Here is a 21835-nt window from a genome sequence, read left to right as displayed (position 1 = left end):
TCATATTCTCAGTGATATTTTTTGTTAGATTCTTATTATTGTTCTCTTTTAATGTATTGCATTTTTTGCATTTATATATATATATATATATGTGTGTGTGTGTGTGTGTGTGTATGTGTGTGTGTGTACAGTATGAAAGAGAGAGAGAGAATGGAATTATACTTAAGCATATAATTAAGCACGTTTTCTCATTACCATAACTTATCTTAAATTGAAAGTAAATAACATTTTACATTTTAGTTTTTCCCCTTTTTGACTTTAATTCTTTATTTTAATCAAATAAATGTCAAAAATACTACCATGACATATAAATATTTTACAATTTGAATTATATATATTTTTTTTCACAGTACTGAAATAAGAATGTTTTTATTTATTTATTGCACATTTTAAAAATAGACTAAATTATAATACATTTCTTTCTTTCTTTTTTTTTTTTTTTTCTTTTTTTTTGATTCAACCACAGGTCAAATACACTTGGCTTCTGAGGTGAACACACACAAACTCTTTTAAAATGGGCAATAAAGTACAGCACAGAAACCCTGAAATTGACACCGCTTTAATCCGTGTCACAATCACACGAGAGTGAAGAGCAGTAGCAGCAGGTCAACACCTCAACCTGTTATTTATACACAGATTATTTATAGAATGTGGGTTAACAAACAGCTCTAGATTGGATTGCTTCAGAAAAAGGAAGAGACAGGCTCTGAAAAGGGCTAAGCTGTATTAGCCTGAAAAGTGTTTTGTGGGAAGCTGACAATCAGCGACTAATTTGACTTGACAGTATGCTAATTCTGTTTAAGCTGGGGAGGTTGTTAACTCCATTTGCGTGGGCTGGATCTCCTGCACGTCTGGCTGATGTGAGTTCAGTAAGTTCCCTCAGTAGGCAGGTGAGCTCACTTCGTTGTTTGTGCTGCTGTATCTCTTCAAATGCTTGATGAACTCTGACCTGGAGGTGTTTCCAACAGCGATCAGTGCCATACTGCCATTGTCCAGCCTGTGGTAGACAGAAAAGGTTACCCATGTTTATTGTTCTTAGGTGATACTTTCAATAATAAAAACGATTACATATGTACCTGTCATGTATGGAGAGTCTGTGGCAAGCATTATTACCAGGAAACCAGTTCAACATTATAACAAGCCCACACTTTTTTCATATGGGAATTAGAATTGTTTACTTAATAAAACCAGTTTCTCTTCAGTTTTACCACAGGTCTATAAATAGATGTACTGTAGCTTACACTTGGACTGTTCCATATCTACACGTCAGTGGAAAATGTAAATCAAGGTATAAACAGGTCCAGATGGAATATATAGCCTACCATTATATATGTAAAAGTAAGTAGCATTAAAAGTAGCTTTTTAAAAGGAATTATTGAATCAAGTTAACCCATTTAAGCTCACCGGCAACTATAGTTATTATAGGATGTTTAGATATTTTTCCTGAAAAACAAGACAATAACAATTAAAGAAATGGTTTCTTGAAATGCAAACTCTGTGACCGCATTGACTCTGTCGCCAGTAAAGATGCTGCTTATGAGAAGCTGAGCTTAACTTGTATTGCTAGGTAAAGACGGGAAGGAGAGGGGTTTGTTGAGCACTCATAGGCCCATGGACAGATGCTCGGTCCTTAAATCTCCCCGGCCACTCCCTTTAATCAGAGTAATTATGTGCTGATTAGACCAGTTTGGTGGCTTTGACCTTACGAGTCTGATCCAACCACTGATTCCAATCTTCAGGATTATGTTGGCCTACTCTAGCTGGCTCCACGCACCGAACACCCACTACAACAGTCAGGAAACTCAGTTAGCCTTGTGTGTTGCTGACACACTGACCTGATCTCAAGGTTTTACAGTCTACTCTGACATTATCCACTGAGCCCATCTTACTTGCTTTTAAGGCGTACAGTCTGAAGAATTGAGGGCAGTGCTTACTTTGTACACTATGAGGTCCCAGAACAAGGACTGGTGAAAGATTTGGCCGATCATTGGAACATAAATACATGAACACTGCTTTAAACACAGACTCGAGATTGAAAAAAACTACAACAAACTACATCTTTCCTACACTTTTAACATTTTAAAAAGCTTTCAGGCACTTGCGATATAGACTTTTCACTGAACATAGTGGGACAGATCTTGTTTTGTCAAGTTGCGATGGTGGCTTGTAGTGTAGATTCAGTAGAGCAGATGCACAGATATAGCACTACATCGCTGGTGGGGAGTTTCCCAATGATTTTATAATGGCAAATGAATGTGTAAATCAGATTATTTGGCAAATAAGGAATATTTGTAAAAAAAAAAACACCTTTCCTAAAATTTGAATATAGTACACTGGAGAATTCCTCTTTTAATTCGGCTGGTAAACACCCCCCTTTGTTTCTCATAGGAAGCACTTATTAGCCAAGAGCATTTGCTGTCCAATGAAGCTAGTGGTGCAGTATTTTCAGAGTATCTCCTAATTTAGCTGTACTCACATCCTCCATCCCTGTTTCGCTCAGCTCTGTGTAAAAGAAATGGGGAAAAAAGAGTTGTTTTAGTACACGACCATTATCTGCATTTTAGTAATAATGGAGTTGCATGGGTTCCTCTCAGTGTGGGGCATCCTGCATTATTAGCATTAGCTGGGTGACCTTCAGCATCTCCAGGATTTTGATTTCTTACCAATGGCCAATTAAGCAGGGGGTGGTTTATTTTATATAACATTCAAATAATTACGCTGAAAACCTTAAAGGCGAGAAAACCTTAAAAATGGGCTTCAACATACTTTATCTGATCCTCGGCTTCACGGCTGGTTATTAAGGACAGTTCACAGTGTTTAGGTCTTCACACACACCATTGGTCAATTGGGGAGGGACACGAGGAGAGAGAACAAACGATTAAGACAGAGTTTTATGATAAAAAAGAGGGTGATTTCTAAGAGACAGTGCCCATGTGTGATGTGCCAGGCTGCTCTGACACTAATCCCAGATTTGATAGAGCACCAGCCAGTCCCTTGGAGCCCACCAGATGAGAGACAGCTACAGCTGACAACACAACTGAGAAAGAAAGAGTGCTTACTTGGGGTTTGCCAGTGTTTTAATGAGAGCGAACTCGTGGCGCTGGCTGGGTGGCATCCAGCAGTGTCTCTATGCCAGTGCGAGCGTCCGCCCACCGAAACCATTCCTGGCAGAGAAGACGAACCTCAGCAGACAACCCATAGAGCTGATGCTGCACACATCCACAGGCTGATGATGACCTAGAACAAGCAACGTAATGCAGTCAGTATGCTGAAGTGCCAGGTTTACCAAAGCACTGCCCTAAAAAGAGTACAAACCACTAGGAACAAAGGACACTAGAGCCACGGGAGGGTTTAACAAAAGAGGCAGTAAGAACCCTTTACAAACAAATATTATAGCTCTATTACGATTAAATGACCAATTTTAAAAGCAGTATGGCATGTATTTTTCATTAAAAAGGTGTCACTTTTGATTTATTTAATGGATCCTTGCTAAATAAAAGTATATACATTCATATAAATGTTTGAATGGTATTGTCCAATCAATAAGTGCATATGTACATATTTAAGTAGATGTTAATGTGCATCCTATAATCAGCATATTTAATTTTTGTCTATTAGAAACAACATTGACATCTATCAAGTGTCAATGTGACATCTCTTGAGTTAATTCATTGCAAATGTCGGAGTGAACAGGAATGACTGGATCTGGTGGCCCATTGGTCCAGTCCAGTCCCTGTAGCCAGGTACATTCCTGACCTCCTTCTGTCTCCCCAAGCATACGCTCCTCACTGCTCATGAATTATTCATTGAATCCTTTCAAATCCCGCCAGTTGGCCTTATTCACATGCGTAAATATTGCTTAATTAGAAATGAACAAGCCCTACGTTGGCCCTCCTAAATAGGCATTGCGCTCTCATTCGTGTCAGGTGTCTTATCTGCCGCTGATGTTTCTCTTTTACCTTGCAGCAACAAAAGCTAGACATTTTGTTTAGTGAAGAAAGGGGAAAATGTGTTTTTTATTTAGTCCTCTTAACATAAGAAGTCTAATTCCTGCATGCTGGAATGTCTTCTAAGGAAAAGCTGTCTTTTGTTGAGCGAGTGCCCACACTTAGCTCAGCAGTTCGTACCAAGAGCCACAATGTTTTGATGGAGCAATTAATCACGATGGTACCAGGATGTTTCTCAGTGTTCCTGCTGAGATGGCGAGTGTACTGTGGTGCATAGAGAAGGTGCCAATCTCAGCGAACAAAAGAAATTCAGCACTCGTTCCTAAAACTCACACCTCCCTTTAGTCAAAATCTGAGTTACAATACCATTTGGCTCAATTCTTTGGGCATAATGATCAGACGCATTCTTGCACACGTGGAGGTCAGATTGCAGTTAATCATCCGAAACTAGGCCGCAGAGTTTTTGGGCACCACCAGTTCTGAGGGTTTGTCATTCGATTTTGTCACACAATCCAGTTTTGCACCTTCAAAGGGTTCACTTAAGAAATAAGGGTTCACCATTCAAACCTGTTTGACCTGCTTTTTTTCTGTGAAACACACACACACACACACACACACACACACAAATACAAACTTGAATGTTTTAATTGTTTTTGTCATTCTTCAACATATTTGGGTTCCACATTCAGTAAGACATAAAGTCAAATGTCTGGAACAAGATGAGGGTAAATTATGACAGAATGTTAGCTTTTTTACGTTAACTGTCTCTTTAAATTTCAGTCTTTTCTTCACACAAAACTATCATATGTCTTCAGAATATAGTGCATGAGTCATATGGACTACCTTTATTGTATTTATGTGCATTTTTCAAGCCTAGTTGTTGTATGAAAAAGAAAATTGACAATTCCTTCCTCTTCTAGTCATAAATACCAGCATACAGTTTCAAAATACAATTTTTACAAAAAGCTAACGTATAACTTAGATATCTTAGTCTTAGAGTATATTGCATGAGGCATATTAATTGTCATTGTATTAAAAAGAACTACTACATGTGAAGATTCCCTAAAAATCTCCTTTTGTCGCATGATTCATTTGGATTCATGTTGCATTTTATGTTGTTTTTTCACATTTGAAGCCTCATTGTCATTGTATTGACAATAACTATATGAAGATATAGCTCTTTTTTCTTCTCCAGAAGCAAATAAAAGCAGCGTTCTTAAATAGAATGAGGATGAGTAAATAATGACAGGATTTACATTTTTTTGGGTGAAATATTCCTGTAAAGCAAAAATGAAGCCTGTGATTGGCAAACAAACTATCAGATAATAATTTCTCAATAATCCACAAAGAAGAATGATACAACAATCACAACAGAAAAATGACAATCATTAACTCATGGACACAACTGATTCTTTAATTCTATTGTGTGGTTTTGATTGTGTTCATCCCAATCGTAATTCAGCTGTAAAGCTACATTTTTGCCAGTACTTGTTCTTTTTCTTTTTTTGGAGGATGCAAGCTTAGCTTGCGCTTGTAATCCCCTGACACAAGCCAAATCCGCTTGTCTGTTAAGCTAAGCCCAGGAGAGCTTGCACAGTCGACACAATGGCCCAGACATATTGGTGCTAACTTCAAAAACGCCTCGCAGAAAGACAGACAGACAGGAACATGCAGTACTAAAGCCAAAGCGAACACTGCCAGCCAGAAGTAACACTTCCAATGACGGCCCACAGCCACGTCAAAGAAACTCAGTGTTTGTGGCGGGACCGTACGGGTGATTGACGACAGACGTATCTCCACCTCTCCTGGGACCGTCTCTCGTTCCATGGGACCTGTTAACCATGATCTCCGAAGCTAGAGAGGCAGAGTCTGTGTGGGGGGGTTGTCTTCTTTCGGCCCCCATAACAACAGCCTGTGCACTCTAATTAAACAACAGCTTACAGAGAGCCACCGCATGCGCTGCTATTGGGATGCACCAAAAAGAGGGAGAGAGAGACTTCCAATGTGTGAAAATGAAACCGTTGCTCCCGCACGCATAACTCAGTGGAACTTAAAAGTAAATAAAAATAACATTTACATATTATTATCATGTATATTTGTTATAGTGGCTCCTCAAGGCCTTACTGTTAGCGTACAAGCAGCTGTATATAAAAAAAAAAAAAAAAAAACATACCCATGATGATGTGCAAGGTTGCAGTCATTGCCCATTTTATTCCATACACAGAGCAGGCCTCCACATTGGTAGAACCTATAGAAGGATTAAAAATAAAAATAAAACATATCGTAACACTCTTAATTAGTTTACTTGGATCAAGCCCCAAAACTCACTAAAAGAACCAAAAGTGAATGACTTATAGACTTAATATTGTCTAAATGATCCTACAATGTGACATAAAATGCTTTATACTCCGTGTCTTGGAACAATGACAATGCTGGTCTATTTTCCACATAAAGTTGTTGTATGGCTTCAGAAGATTTAGAATATAGTGCGTGAGTCTAATATATATATACAATTTCTAAAAATGCAGCATAAAATGCACTATAGTCTTTTGTATAGTCTTCAAATCTTCTGAAGCCATGCAATCTTTGTGCAATTTTGTGTCAATGAATAATGACATCAATTTCGGTCTGCTTTTCCCACAGAGCTATTGTATGCTTCAAAAGACTTGGAATATAGCATATGAGTCTTATTTTAAGTTGTGGTACGAAAGTTGCATTGCAAAGCTTACAGATTTGAGTTTGCTTTTTGGGTGAACTTTTCCTTTAAGTGGACTTATGCATTTCATAAACAAGCAGCCTTTCTATTTGGATAAATTCTGTTCTCCTCACAGGTGATTTTGTGATAAAGCATTTTCTCGTTAGACACACACTGATGATGATGCTATGAGACCATCTGAATGCTGTGGCATATGGTCCCATGATGTTTGCTATAGTGTGTATTCCTGCACAGACACTGTTTACTCTCAGTGAGTGATGAGATTCCATTACGAATGGCTACAGAAACGTGAAAAAAATGTTGTTCTGCTTTATTATAGTAGACTCTCTCCCCTACATATCAATGTTCTTCAGCACCTGCTACAGGGCACAGAATCCATTTTTGTCTTTCACAGTGTTATCATATGGCTTGATCAAGTTTGTAATCTAGTGCATCTCAATAGCATATTCAAATAAATTCTGTTCTCTGGACAAGTGATTTTGAGATCAAGCTTTTTCTCATTAGACATGCTGATGCTGATTCAATGAGACCATCTAGATAATGTGACATATAGTTTTTTAATATTCATTCATTGTTTTTCAGGTGAATTATGAGCTAAATAGGAAATACAAATCTTAAGATTCACCCATTAGGAAATATCTTGTGATTTGGGACACTCTAAATCTTGTCTGGCACACTGTTTAGACTAGTATGCGAGTTAGGACGCAGCATTGATTTAAAAACAGCAGCAGCTTTGCCCATCTAATGAGTTAGGTAAAGTTAATCATTACAGGATGAGGACTTTGTTAAAGGGCATTAATTTAAGTTAATATCACCTTGTGCCAATTAAGGCGGTTTACCTTGCTGGCAGCTTGCGAAGGGAGAACAGGTGTGTGTATTTGTATTGATTACTAACAGAGACAAGCAGCAAAGAGAGAGCTTGTCCTTGTGGGGTGAGTAGGCATTTCCTTTCATGCAGTTATCTGGCCAGTGTGTTTGCTCAGATCAACAGGGTATGAAAGCAAATGTCTGTAAATGAGAATAGGGTGGAGGTGTTGGATGAAACCGTTCCCTCCTTTCTGATGATATAGACGGCCAGGCCTACAGTGCTGTATACACACTCACACTCCAACTGAACTTGGCTGCAAGCACATGTGCCTCTTCCCACCTACCAGGTCACTGGTAATGTAGCCCTCCCTCACAAACACATCCATGATGCTTCCTGGCCTCTCTGGGAGTTTCCATATGTTGTGATGATTTCAACACAAAAGCCAGGCTCTGAGCCTCGGCCCAGTAAAGGTAACAGCGTCTGCCGGACTGAGTTCCAAAACCCAGTGAGCTGCTGTACTGTCTACTAGCTACTAGTCATTTTGTTTACTTGCGACATGCACCAGACATGGCATTGTATCATGAGTCGTGACTCAGTGTTTTTTATTTATTTATTTATGTATATATATATATATATATATATATATATATATATATATATATATATATATACTTAATTTTTGTGAACATGTGAATAACATACACCGATTGGGGGGGGGGGGGAATGACATTTCACATTTTACTGTAGATATTTTTCTGTTCAATGTAAAAATAATATCCACCTTCTTTACTTAAGTTCAGTTGCTGCCTAAAATTAAGTATAATAATAATGGCATTTAGATTTTATTTTTTGACTATAAAAATTGAGCTGAAATTGGTTAAAATATTTTGATGTGTTAAAGTAATAGAAAAACATATGTTACCATAACACTGAACACATAATTTCTTACAGTGTGTTGAATAAAGTACATTTAGTATCTTCCACCTTTTCAGATGGAAAGATGATTATTTGGTTCTTTGACAGACACTAGAATCAGGAATCAGAATTTTGGCTTCTTTTTTTCTTTCCGTTTGACAGCCTACAAAACGAGCATGCATATCCTTAAAATACTGCTCATGTAGGCAGCTCGCTACAGGTTTTGTAAGAGAGCTGATATCACTCCCCATCATAAACGCAAGCTGAGGATAAACAGCTGTGGGGATAAATTCTGTAATATAATGTGAAAAACTGTAATATATGGAGTATTTGGTCTACTACCGCCAATTAAAGAAATATAATGAATGAGTGATATTAAAAAAACTCTGAATACTAAAATTACCATTATGTACAGATCTCATAAAGCCCACTTGAGGTTCGCTGAAGTATTTTCATTCTATGCTGGTTGTTTTTTGGTGTTTGACATTGATCGTTTTGTTGTTGGGTGGTGTCTGTAGCGCTGCTGCCGTGTGGTAACACTATATTTCAAGCGTGCATCTGCCTTTCCTGCAAGGCTCAGAGCAACAGCCTGTGCCAGCATCATCGGGAGTTCCATATATTACCCATCTCCATTCCAGAACCCGGTGACGAATGGTAGTAGCGCCCAGATATTAGAGTGTGGGCGGGGGGATATGAAGGAAGGGGGCTTTGAACATGGGAGATGTGGGGTTGAAAGCGAGGGAGAGAGAAAAAAATTTGTCCTTGGAAGTGCAAGCACTTCTGTAGAACAATTAACTTAATTAAGCAGACAGCATGAATATTCATAAGGCAGTTAATGTCTCCCTCATCCAGGCAGATGAATGTGATGCAATGACTCGCTAGTCAAGCATGTCTGAGAGTCTCGTGGAAACTGCACCAACATTTTGGTTCTTTGCCTGGAATATCGAAGAAATTAACAGTCCCCCAGAAACCCTTAAAAGCAGGCAAATTAATTAGAAGCCTGCAATTTCTATGCTATATGTTCTGAGGTGTATATACTATGGTGTAGTGAGAAAGCCTTTAATTGGCCAGGGCGCTGCATTTTTGTATGTTTATCCTGCATTGTGTAAATAAAGTCTTTGAAATGCTCTCTGTAATTAGTTTAATCTTTCGAAAAAGAAACTCTTCAATGTTTGTTCTACTTGACTGTTATGAATACTGACAGAAAGGAGCATAAAGATGACAAATTAACGCATTCAAGAATATAGTCTGTTTTCCAGCTATAATTAGACATCAACTTGGCTGCTATGTGAGGGCATTTCATGTGTATTTTATTGATGTGCACATGGTAATTACTTGCGGTAAATCACTATAGTTGATTCACGTTCTTTATTGGCATCAGTGGTTCCATGAAGAACCTTTTTAACCTCCACTGAACCTTTCCATTGCACAAAAGGATTGTTACTTTCTTAAAAATAAATGTTCTTTTTCTGTATCAATGGTTCCATGTACATTACATTTAACATTTAATCATTTAGCAGACGGTTTTATCAAAAGCGACTTACAAATGAGAACATGTAGAACCTTTAACATCCATGGAACCTTTTCATTAGACAAAAGGATCTTAAAGATTCTTTACAGTAGAAAATTAGATAATGAAATGTTCTTCACACTAACAAAAAATGGTTCTTTTGAGAACTCTGCATAAAAGGTTATTTGATGAACCCAAAATGGTTCTTCTATGTCATAACTGCAAAAAAAAACAAAACATTAAAATGTTGAGTACACCAAGAAAATAATGATTCTTTTAGGATCTGTTCACTGAAAAGTTCCATGCTTCTTCTACGGTTTCACTGTGAAAGCCCCTTTTATGAAACCTTTATTTTTAAGAGTACACTTGTGTTTTTGCAAAGCTGTAAAAAGAGAGTGATTTGACTCCATTTCCTCCATCCCTAAGGATTGACCAGGGTCTGATGTCACACCGAATGACACATCCAAACCTGCGCAGGAAAACAGCAGAGGCAGGGGGGCTTTTTTTTCTTTTCCCCTTTTGCATTTCTGACAGGAAACTGTTTACAAATACTCCCATGGGATTCGGCACTAATGAAGAGAAAACGTGACCCTGGCAGAGTCAGTTTGCAGCGGGCGCGAAGTTGGAGGGCTTCCACTGCTCCTAACAACAGCACTCCATTTTGCCGTGCCTGAAATGACAAGTGAAGGTCAATCTCTTGGCTGAAAAACTAGGGGCCGCTATTGTACCCATTGACCCTGCTCTTCCCTCCTCTTCCCACCCCAGTTTGCCAGCTTTTTGGGGTTGGTTTGCACCACATTACTGCAAAAAAAAGGAAAAGAGAAGATTTTCTGAGGTTAGTTAGTCCTGTCTGAGTGTGGCCACTGAATCAAGGCCAGTGGAGCTGTTTCAAAGCCAGCAAAGGAGAGTCAAATGGAGGATGCTCAATTTCAGACACTCTTGAAGGCAATTAACTCGGTGTGTGAGTGGGCCATTCAGAGGCCTGACTGTGATTAAATCAATTTGATAATGATACACTCACTTGCTGCTGTTATGAGCTGCATGTTTGTTTTCGCTAGAGGAGTTTCAGAACACAATCAAACTAAATCATTCTGACAGCACAGAAACTTGAGACCAAAATTACTACAGGGTTCGAATAATTGGCAGCACGCCTCTGATTGTTTTAGTGCTGGAATGAATAAAGTCGCAGGGTTTAGCCACAAGGCTGTTGCTATACATTATCATATTTTACTGCTAGTCATATTTTGACATGCTGTGATTATCAATTATAGGTTTTGTTTCAGTTTCTTCATTTAAATATTTCATAAAGGTATTTAAGTACCGCAGAATTGTTCTGTGGCTTTTAGTCCATGTCGGCTTTGAGGACGTGTTATGCTATGTGTTATGTGTTTGTTTTATTTATTTATTTGAAGTTTAATAATAAAAATAAATATACATAATAATAATAATAATAATAATAATAATAATAATAATAATAATAATAATAAAGTGCAATTAACAAAATAGCCCAGAAACTATATTCTATTTATATTCTGATTAAAATGTTTAATATTCAACTTTATATATATATATATATATATATATATATATATATATATATATATATATATATATATATATATAATACTACTGATTATGGAAGTATAGTATTTATTTCTGAAACATGATATTTAACAAGAAACTAGGAATTTGTATTTTGGAAAGTGGGTGTTGCATACTAGAATAAAGGGGGAGGGGTTAGAGGGGGAGGGGTTAGAGATTTGGTTTTGTGACATCATCTGGAAAAAACTGGAGGTATGTTAAGTTCACAAAAACTAATATTTGTTTACTTTCAGAATAACGTGTATATGTAATATGTATGATTTAATATGCACAGTAAGACCAGAGATGTGTGTAATTAAAGAAAATTGGGTCAATTTTCAATTCATGTTGTTGACTCAGCGAGGACCGAGCACTGATTCGCATGCACTCTCCTGAGAGGAGCTGGACATTTTGGACTGTACTGGGGACAGCTGCAGGAGAAAGAGATACACCACCCTATCTTCACCTGCTGGTATTATGCCGAGAGGAAGTGCTGCTTGGACAGGCGTGAAGATGGAATCTGTGTCCCTCCCAGCGTCCATCTGGGCCCGGAGAAGCAACCCGTGGGCCACCTCAGCTACAGAGCCATCTCCCCCGACACATACCACGCTAGAGAGAAAGCAAACGGATTGGCGGTGAGTCACGTGAACCAAACTCATGGCCAAGGGCTGGCTAACACACATGTAACAATCAGGCTGTTGTTCACTCATATGTGGATAAATGTAAATCCATATGGACGTATATTTGATTGAACATACAGAACACACATGGCAGAACAGGCACAGCTTTTCCTTAAATATGATTAAAATTTCCTAGCAAGTCTTCATTAGAGGAATCCATTTCAATTAATGAAAACCATAATTCCCATTATGTCATATTGCACAATAGATTTAACCATGGAAGTGCTAAGAGGCACCATGTATTCTAATTGGAAAATATCCTCTTTTTTTTAAAGAATAGCAGAAAATCTGTCAGATCTCAGCAGCAAAATAAATCATTAAAAACGGCTGAGCCCACTAATCTGCTTTAAGCACATTACTAATAAATGAACACAGCCTAGGAAAGCTGATTACATTTAATTCAGAAATGCCCTTTAGCAATACTGTACAATCTCACAAATAGATTTGTTTAGTAGACATGGCCAGCACTAATGAGCAAGTAGTCATGCCACTCACAAAATTAGTTCTGTGACCTTGCAGTCACAGGTGTAACAGAAATGAGTCGAACCAGACAAATTAAAGAGTATATCAAAGCGATGTTTGAAACACGAGAGCCGAATTCCTCAGGAAGTCATAAATCAATTCTAGTGCCACAAGAACCAAGCAAGCTGTGCTCCTACGCCTAGTGAGAAAATAGTTCCCAGTATTTATACGATTAAAAATGGTCTCTGTCTCATATAGCCTTGTTATTTGTACACGCTGTGGCTATACAGATCACAACATGTAAATAGGAAAATGTTTGCATTATTTTGTCACTTGGGATTACTATGCTAACAGTATCCATTTACATCCAGTCTTTGTGCTAAGCTAGGCTAGCGGTGGGTGCATCAAATAACACTTACAGAACGCACAGAAATGAAAAAGGTATGTATGGACTTATCTAACTCTGGGGGATACTGTGAATAGGCTAAAGTCCCAAAAAGTCAGAGTGTTCCTTTAAGCCTCGAAGGATGCTTTGAATCTTCCAAATCGGAGTGTGTTTCCCAAAAGCATCGTTAGCTATTTATGGTACAGTAGTTAGTCTCATTGAAGTCTATTGGTAACAACAGATCTTGCGACCATAGTAACTTTTGGGAAATGCACCCCAGGATAGTAAATATTTTATGGAGGAGTGGACAGTACAACCGAGAAGCCTCACCAAACACACGGCATGCAGAGACAATGCAGAGCTTTATGGCAATGATGGATGGGGTCAAGATGAACAAGCCCCATTCCACATTATATGTCAACAAAGTTTTGTTTCATTATCTGTAAATGTAAGCTCATCACTAGTTTACAGTAATTCATGGGATGGGATGGGTTAAATGCACCAATTCCGAGTATGGGTTACTATACTTGGAAAATGTCACGACTTTCACACATTCACTTTCATGATTAAAATGTTATTTAAATATGTATATATATATATATATATATATATATATTTCATTTGCACCATAATATCCAAGTCACTTAATGCACATTTCTAATTTTATTTAAATTATTTACTGAAATACAACTGAAAATGTCTCTCTCTTTTCCATGTTAGGAAAAGTAAGTGTATAAATATGGTGAAAAAGCATTAAGAGTTGTTTTAATATGAGTGGGCATGATGGGTATCATAGATTCATAGATTGTCATTGTGATCAGACATGTACAGAATGCAATCATTTTCTTTCAGCCCATGATTCTCAACATTAATGCAACAGTACCCTAAGGTACAAAAGCTAAAAGGAACATCTTCGTAACTTATATACCACCTCATAGTGCATGTTAGTACCTTTTGAAAGTGTACCGCCTCAGTTCTGTACCTTATTATTCTGAGAACCTATTATAGTTTTGTTTAGGCAGACAAAACATGAGGAAAAATAGCATTTTCAATGGAAAAATGCTTGTAAGCAAGCATAGCGCTGCCACTTTGAAGGAAGTGGAGTATTGGTGAAATCTTGGTGAGAAAACTAATGCAAAAGTAACATAACATACTGCTTCCGTAAAAGTAACGTTCCCCAACTCTGCATGTCAGTCTAATATTGTGGCACTTATCTCACTTCCCATCTATCAGCAGTCAATGTGATGGCATTAAAAATTGCACAAATATCATCTTTCCATTCAGGGTGTTGATAATTATAATAAATGTGTGAGGGGAATAATTGCATCCATCGCTGATGTGCCATCACTTTAACGTCTATTGTGTGTGGCACACCGCGTGACTTCATATGAGACGTAACTGAAATAGCACCGTTCCATTTAAACAGAAGGAAGCATCAGTTGCTGAAGTAATTAATGAGTGATGGGTCTATTAATGAAAAAAAAAAAGTGTGGTTAGTATTACCTTTGCAGAATTCTTCAGAGGTTAATTAATAGAGTTCAAAGGAATGCAACACATTTCCTATACAGGGGGAAAATGGGATGTGAGGAATTATTCAAGTTTCTTTTCGTTTGCTTTTGCTGAGGTGTAGGTTTCTTTTTAATAAAACACCCTATGGACTGTCTTGCCAAGCTGTAAAATTAGGACTAATATCACCTGAAGTCAGTAATATATTATAATATAATATATATGAAAAAAATCATAAAATCAATGAAAAATATTTTTTTTGTATTTTTTTGAGTGAACTATATCCCTTGTGAAGACCACTTTGTATAACACTTGTGCAACTGAAATGTACCCCATGTGGTTGTAGCAATAGTACTGACACACATTTCCTGCTTGAAGATTATCCTGTTTAGCAAACCACAGAAACAGTGACCTTTCTTTCCCCCCGCCGGGTTAAGTAGCTTATATCCTCAGTGATTTGTCATGCTGACAGAAAATACAATTTACACAAATTCATCAGAGCATCATTTCTATAATCCTCAATAAAAAAAAAATAAAATAAAGCTTTCTGGAATTGAAATATACAAACAGATCATGACTGATGTAGAAATCCCAGCGCTGAGTCTTGAGTCTTAGAGCTGCACTGTACAGAAGCAAGAGAAATCTATTATGTGTAATGAACTCTATTAGCATAAGTGCAAAGATATCATGTATGATGCCACAAGATTATACAAGTGATGAGTAACCAAAAGAAGTAACTGAACCAGTAACTAATTCATGTTAAAATGCTTTCTCTCATTTCAGCTTAACATGCAGAAACAACTACAAGATATTTGTGGGCTGGTTTTAAAGCAGCTCTACACAGCAAATCTGGCTCAGCCTTTTAGGTGAATTTAAGGTGGGTGCTTCTGTTTGTGTAATTACTGTATATTTACACATTTCACATTTTTCAGTAGCATTACTTTAAGTTTTTTTTTTTTTTTTTAACTGTAATTGAATAATGTTGCAATAAATATTTAACTTTTTAAAGCAGTTATATAACCTGATCAGAATTTGATCTAAATGACGCAATACCATTCAGAAGTTTGGGGTGAATAAGTTTTTTTTTTTTTTTTTAAGCAAATTAATACTTTTATTCAGTAAGAGTGCATTATATTTCAAATAAAAAGTGACAGTAAAAACATTTTAGAATGTTACAATTCTATTTTAAAAAGAAAAAAAAAAGAAATGAATGCTGTTCATCAAAATCCTGAAAAAAAATATTTCCGTCATTGATAATAATAAAATGTTTCTTGAGCATCAAATCAACATAACTGAAAGATTTCTGAAGGAAAACGTGACATTGAAGACTGGAGTTATGACTCGTGTGGTGTTGGCAAAAAGTTATTTTAAATAGTAATATTTACTTTTAAATAGTAGTAATAATAATAAATCAAAAATAATAATAATCATACACACCCTAAACCGTAAAAGTAAGGTTAAACTGGATAAAATATACAAATTGTATCCTATTTTCTCATTGCAACGTCTTTCTTTGTCGCTCTCACATATAAATTCTATAAAGCAGTCCTGCACACATCTCTATCATAAGTATAAATATTGTGGTAGCACCCAGCACTTTATAGGCCTCACAATAATACAGACACCACCTCTATGAAACAATCCTATCAGACCCAGTGATCCTGAGCCCTGTGATTTTATGTCTTCCTTCATCTTCATCCTTCTGTTGAAGTTCCACTATGACCTCTTAGAGTGTCTGATCTCTTTATTTCTAGATTTGCAAGAACCTGGTCACCAAGCCCTCTTACCACCTTCATACACCACAGATAAATCACCATTCAACCTGAATGTGTTCTTCGCTCGTGCTCGCCCTCGTCCCTTTGTCACTGCCGTGAACCTGCATGCTGTGTTTTTAATCAAAGACTACTGTGGCAGACCCAGCACGTCCTCTCCCACCGAGCCCAGAGGATGCAGCGGAACAGTAGGGCGGCAGTAACGGATGAGCGGTAAGCTGGGGCCGGAGATATTTAAGAGGAGCTAATTGTGAGAAGTACTGGAGCACGTGGAGAGAGACCGTACTATGTGGTGTGAGCGATGCCCCGCACCCGCGGTCGGCTGGATGGTGGTACTTCATCAATGCTTCCAGAACAGGTAATTAAGGAACCACCTGCCGAGCCGCACCAGAGAGACCAGCTCTACCGGAGAGCTCCGCACTGGGCCCCGCGGCACGCCGCTCCAATCAAAGTATTATCACTCATTTTGCAAAAATCCACCTCTGCCTTTCACTCTCTCCTCTCTGTCCCAAACACCTACTTCATTTATTAAAGCTAAATGTCACCTCGAGAGATGCAGGATTACTCTGTCAGCTGGCTTTGAATCCATGCCATGTTCACTCACATCATAAAGCAGCCTTTAAAGGGATAATTCTCCTTTTAAATGATAGTTGTCATGATTATGTTGTTCAATGTCACTTTTTCTTCCTTGCTTTCTTATTTAGAAGACTGGCCGTTCTCTTTCTTACAGTGAAAGTGAATAATCACCAGAGATTGTCAAACTCCCAAAAGGAGTGCACAATATTACAAATATTTTGATGATGCACAATAGCTTTCTGTGAGAATGGACTAAAATGTATTTATTAAGGGGGGGGTACAATGGTGTTTCATGTATTCAGAGTTGTTCACAGTGTTAAAGAGATGGATTTTCATGCTAAACATGGCCAAAGTTAAAAAAAAATAATTTAGAAGAATGACTGAGAATTTCTGTGCTGAAAGTTTTACTTCCGGGTTGGTACAAGTTTCGGCAGTTTTTTTTTGTTTTTTTTTTGATCGTGGATCTAATGATGTAGACGAGAACGGCAGTCCTTATATGAGCATTTCTCCTGGAAAAGCGCGCCCGCACACACACATTGACCAGAGGAGAGCAAGACTATGCATATCAATGCGCTTCAAAATCGTCGGCAGTGCTGTGTAGGATTTGTTCGAGAATGCCTCCAAATAAGTGCGTTTTTGGAAGTGAGGGAAGTTTACCGTGTTCAACTTCCCCAAGAACCCAGCATTACATGAACAGTGGGTGCAGTTTGTTTTCCCGGGGCAGTAATGGAGTGAAGCAAGTGCCTTTGTGTATTCTGGTCATTTGAGTGACGAAGGTTTTATAAACAAGACCCAAGTCGATGCTGAATTTGCACATCTTTTGCTATTAAAACATTGAGCTGTCCCTGTGATAAAAGACCCCATTCATGTAAGTACAATTGCATCAGATTTTTGTATTTTTTTGGAAATCAGCACATAAGTGAAAATATGTTAATGGAAACAACACGAAACATCAGTATTATAGTTCCGCTCATGGCACACCTCCAGGAGCTCGGATTTTTCCGGAAAGAATCGGAAAGCTGTAGTTTTCTTTTATAAATATGATAAAACTAAACACTTTTTGGATATATGAAGGATGCAGTGCTACTCTACACTGTTAGAAAAAGAGGTACAATACAGGTCCATTTTTGTTCCCTAAGGTACAAACTTTGCATATGTACCCTTAAAAGTACAAAAATGTATCTTTAAGGTACAATTGTGCACCTTTAAGGTACAATTATGCACCTTCCATTGTACATTGTGAGCTTTTCGAGGTGTAAGGTACATATTTGTCCCTTACATATTTGTACCTTAATGTTTAAATATAAAATGGCAGGAATTAGTGGATGCTGAAAATGGCATCTCTCAATATAGAAACACAAGTTAACCTATACTATCAAACTCAATAATGTCAAACTAAATTAACTGTGAAGTTTTGAGATATGGGCAAAATAAATCAGAATGTTTTTTTTTTTTTTTTTTTTTTTTTTTTTTGTGAAATGTCCCTTTGAATCATTTTAATCATGTTAATGAGGATTATGTAATCATTTATATTCACAAACAGTATTGAAGAATTTGATTTTCAAACTATTTACCCTATTTATATTAGAATAAAACAGACAAATAATTGTTAACGCTTTAAGTTGTGTTCTATTGAAAGGATCTAGCTACAGGCTAACCAGAGTTTGACTCGGCGGAAGCATAAATATTGCAGCGCGGAAGGATACATGAGTGAATCGACAGTGATCCAACTGTCAGTCTCTGTCAGTGTCGATCAAAGGTGGGAGGATGGCCCTTCGACATTTATCAACGGAAGATTTAATCACGGAGTTATTTACTTTGGGGATAGAGGTCACTGAAGAGGAGAAAAGTAAATTCAAAGGTAAAGTATTTGAATTTTTAATCAGTGTTTGTGGTGTTAATTCAAAGTTGGAAGTTAACTTTTACTGTTAATGTTAGTGCTAGCCAAGTTCATACTCTGTCAACATTAGCTGGCTAGACTCACTTTGACGATTGCCATTATTAACGTTAACTAGTTAACGTTAGTTAAAATATTATTATATAATAATAGCATAAATAAATATTATTATAAGTAGCAGTACTATCTTGGCTACAGTTCACCATCGAGCTAACGTTAACTTCTCGGCGGCAAAAACGCTTCTCATCCAACTCTGCAGCCGAAAAGTTAACGTTAACGTGAAATATTAAAATATTTCAGAACAAAAGACTAATGGGCGGCAAAAACGTTTTTTCCACATCATTATAGCTTAGCTGTAAAACTACTGCGTCAGAGTTGGATGAGAAGCGTTTTTGCCGCCGAAAAATCTTTTGTTCTGACTTATGTGAGCTAGCTGCACTGCGTCAGAGGAGAACGATTAAAAAAAAAAAAAACCTTTTTGCCGCCCAACAGTCTCTTGTTCTGGAATATTTTAAAGCTAAAGCAAAGCCATTTGGGCGGAATGTGACTATCGATAGCCAGTGACTGTTTGAAAGTATGATTTAGTCTTTAAATATGCGGTTTATTTATAAAGACAGCGTCTATTTAAAAAATGTGTTTCGCCGATCTCGGAGACATGAGCTCCACATGATCAGCGGGAGCCCCATCATCATGTATCCGCCGAGAGCAGCCTCAGCTCGGATAGACCTTCTGACATTTGCCGCTGGCTCTGATGTCTCTAGTGGTTCAAGATAAAATGTAATTCGTTTGGGGTAAAGCGAAACGTTTCTTATCTTTGTCCTTTATTCAATTAATCTATTAATATGTATATATATATATATATATATATATATATATATATATATATATATATATATATATATATATCGTTAGGTCCTTTTTATTCCTGGAATATGAACTTTTGTCATGAAGCTCTGGTTGACTGCTCACTGACAGCATCAGTTGTTTCTCCATGTTGAATGAGTGACTCCTAGCAGGCTCCTGATTGGTTAACGCGGCGCGAATTGACGCCCAAGTTCAAATTTTTCAACTCGGGCGGCAGACGCGAATTCGCCTCAAACGCTTAAATGCACAAAAAGCACCATTCGCGCTTAACGCGCGTATCGCGCGAAACGCTCAATTCGCGTCATTCGCGCGAACTAGACTCGAACTTTTTCCCCATTGACTTACACAAACGTTACAGTCTGCCTTTTTAAATTGTTGTATGTTGTTACCAAAGTGGTGGTTAACATTGCTGTTTTTCTTTTCTCTTTTGTCTAGATAATGATGTTGATGGAGAAGCAGTGGACTATGGATTGACTGAGAGGATGATTTCATGCCTCTTTGAAGGGTCGTTTAAGAAGCAAGCCAAATTCAACCGATTTGTTCAGCAGTGGAAAGAAAACGTGACACTAACCCTCGAGCCTGTCCCGGTACATTCAGAGAAGGCTACAGCAGATACATACTGTGTCGATGATAAACTGTTTGTTAGTATGGGGCATTTATGTTAAGCTGTGTTGGGAGGGCTGTAGAGGGTTGTGGATGAGCTCAAAGCTTGTGTTTTTTAATCCAGAACACATCAAGTGTCATTTAGTTTATCCGTTATGTTACTCTCTTTACTTTGGTGTGGTGTGCTAAAGTGTTTTGCTTGGTCTTTGATAAAAAACTCATGTTTTTCTGCACTATATTGCTGTTCTTATTAGTGATGTTCATGAAATTGAAAGAAGGAAAATATAAATGGTTCCATTGTATTTATTCTCTGATATCGCTGTTCATTTTGTTTTTGGAGTGGCAGTAAGTTGTCAGTTTGTCAGTGAAATGCTTCTTAAAAAAATGTAATTAATTATTTTTAATGTTTTTATATCAGACATGACATCCTAAACATTGTTACATTTTATTTTGGGTTGTTACATTGTATGGTTGTGAGATTAATTATTATTGAATCTGTGAATTAAACTGTTTTCCATTTAAGGACTAAAATAAATGTCTTAAAATGCAGTTAGTTGTTGTTTGCCTTCATTTTCTTTCACTCCTTAGGGAATAAAAAGGAACTTTTTTGCCACCTAAAGGTACAAAATGGCTTTGTCACTGGGGTGGTACCTTAATGGGACAAAATTGTACCTTTTTCCAGAGGTACTTTATTGTACCTTTGTCTAAGGTACATTATTGATCCTCAAAGGTACAGTATTGGCCCTTAGAAGGTACAAAAAAGTAAGGTACAAATTTGCTCCTTTGACTCAAGGTACAATAATGTACCTTTGAGGGTACCACCCCAGTGACAAGCTTTTGTTCCTTAAAGGTACCGTTTTGTACTTTTTTTTCTGAGAGTGTATATATACTTAAGATTAACATGAGATTAGGTGAAACTGTGTGTTATGTACCCTTTAATCAAAAATCCTGTTCAAACCGATACTCTCAGGAACTTGGCTCCAACATATAACTTAAAAAAAAAATACTGACTGATAGCCATCACCATGTTCATGTCTGAACAAAAGTGAAATGTGCTGAACCAAAAAATTAGCTTTTTTTTTTTCTTATTTTATTTTAAAGTGCATCAAATTAAACTATATAAGAATGTGAAACGTTTCCCTTTCTTTAAGCTAACGCTTGTTTTATATTTTACGGTTTTAGTTGAGTATAAACACCCTGAGATAGGAACCTAATATCTTAGGAAAAAATAATTTGCATTACAATAATATATGTATCCATCATAGTTTTCCAAGCTGCAGTCTTTCAGAATGGACAGTGCGTGGCCCTTTCTCTTAGTGACTGTGGAAAAGAAAGAGTTAATGTTTTTTTTTTACAAAAACAAAACAAAAAAAGCACTCCAAACTGCCTTTTGTACACTTTTCCAGGCATTGGCAAATGGCTTCAGCCGAACATATGGTACTGGCTGTAAAGCAGAATTTATACTTGCATGCTGTTTGCATTTTTAATCAAGAATATGAGTTGTGGCGCAAAGAGGCAACCGCTCTTGTGTTTGGCCAGCCCAAGCTGTACAAAACAAGGTCAAGATTTTTCCCACCATTCACTTCTGCAGTTATTACAGAAATATGATGTAA

At 37.3% G+C, this 21835-nt stretch overlaps 1 pseudogene; it reads right to left on the bottom strand.

Moving 5' to 3' along the window:
- Positions 1-490: 490 nt before the first annotated feature.
- Positions 491-21835, bottom strand: part of LOC128020188 (ceramide kinase-like protein) — a 52149-nt pseudogene continuing 30804 nt past the window's right edge.

Source organism: Carassius gibelio, chromosome A9 (assembly GCF_023724105.1).
Source record: "Carassius gibelio isolate Cgi1373 ecotype wild population from Czech Republic chromosome A9, carGib1.2-hapl.c, whole genome shotgun sequence".
Lineage (NCBI taxonomy): Eukaryota > Metazoa > Chordata > Actinopteri > Cypriniformes > Cyprinidae > Carassius > Carassius gibelio.
This window is presented reverse-complemented; position numbering and strand designations above follow the sequence as displayed.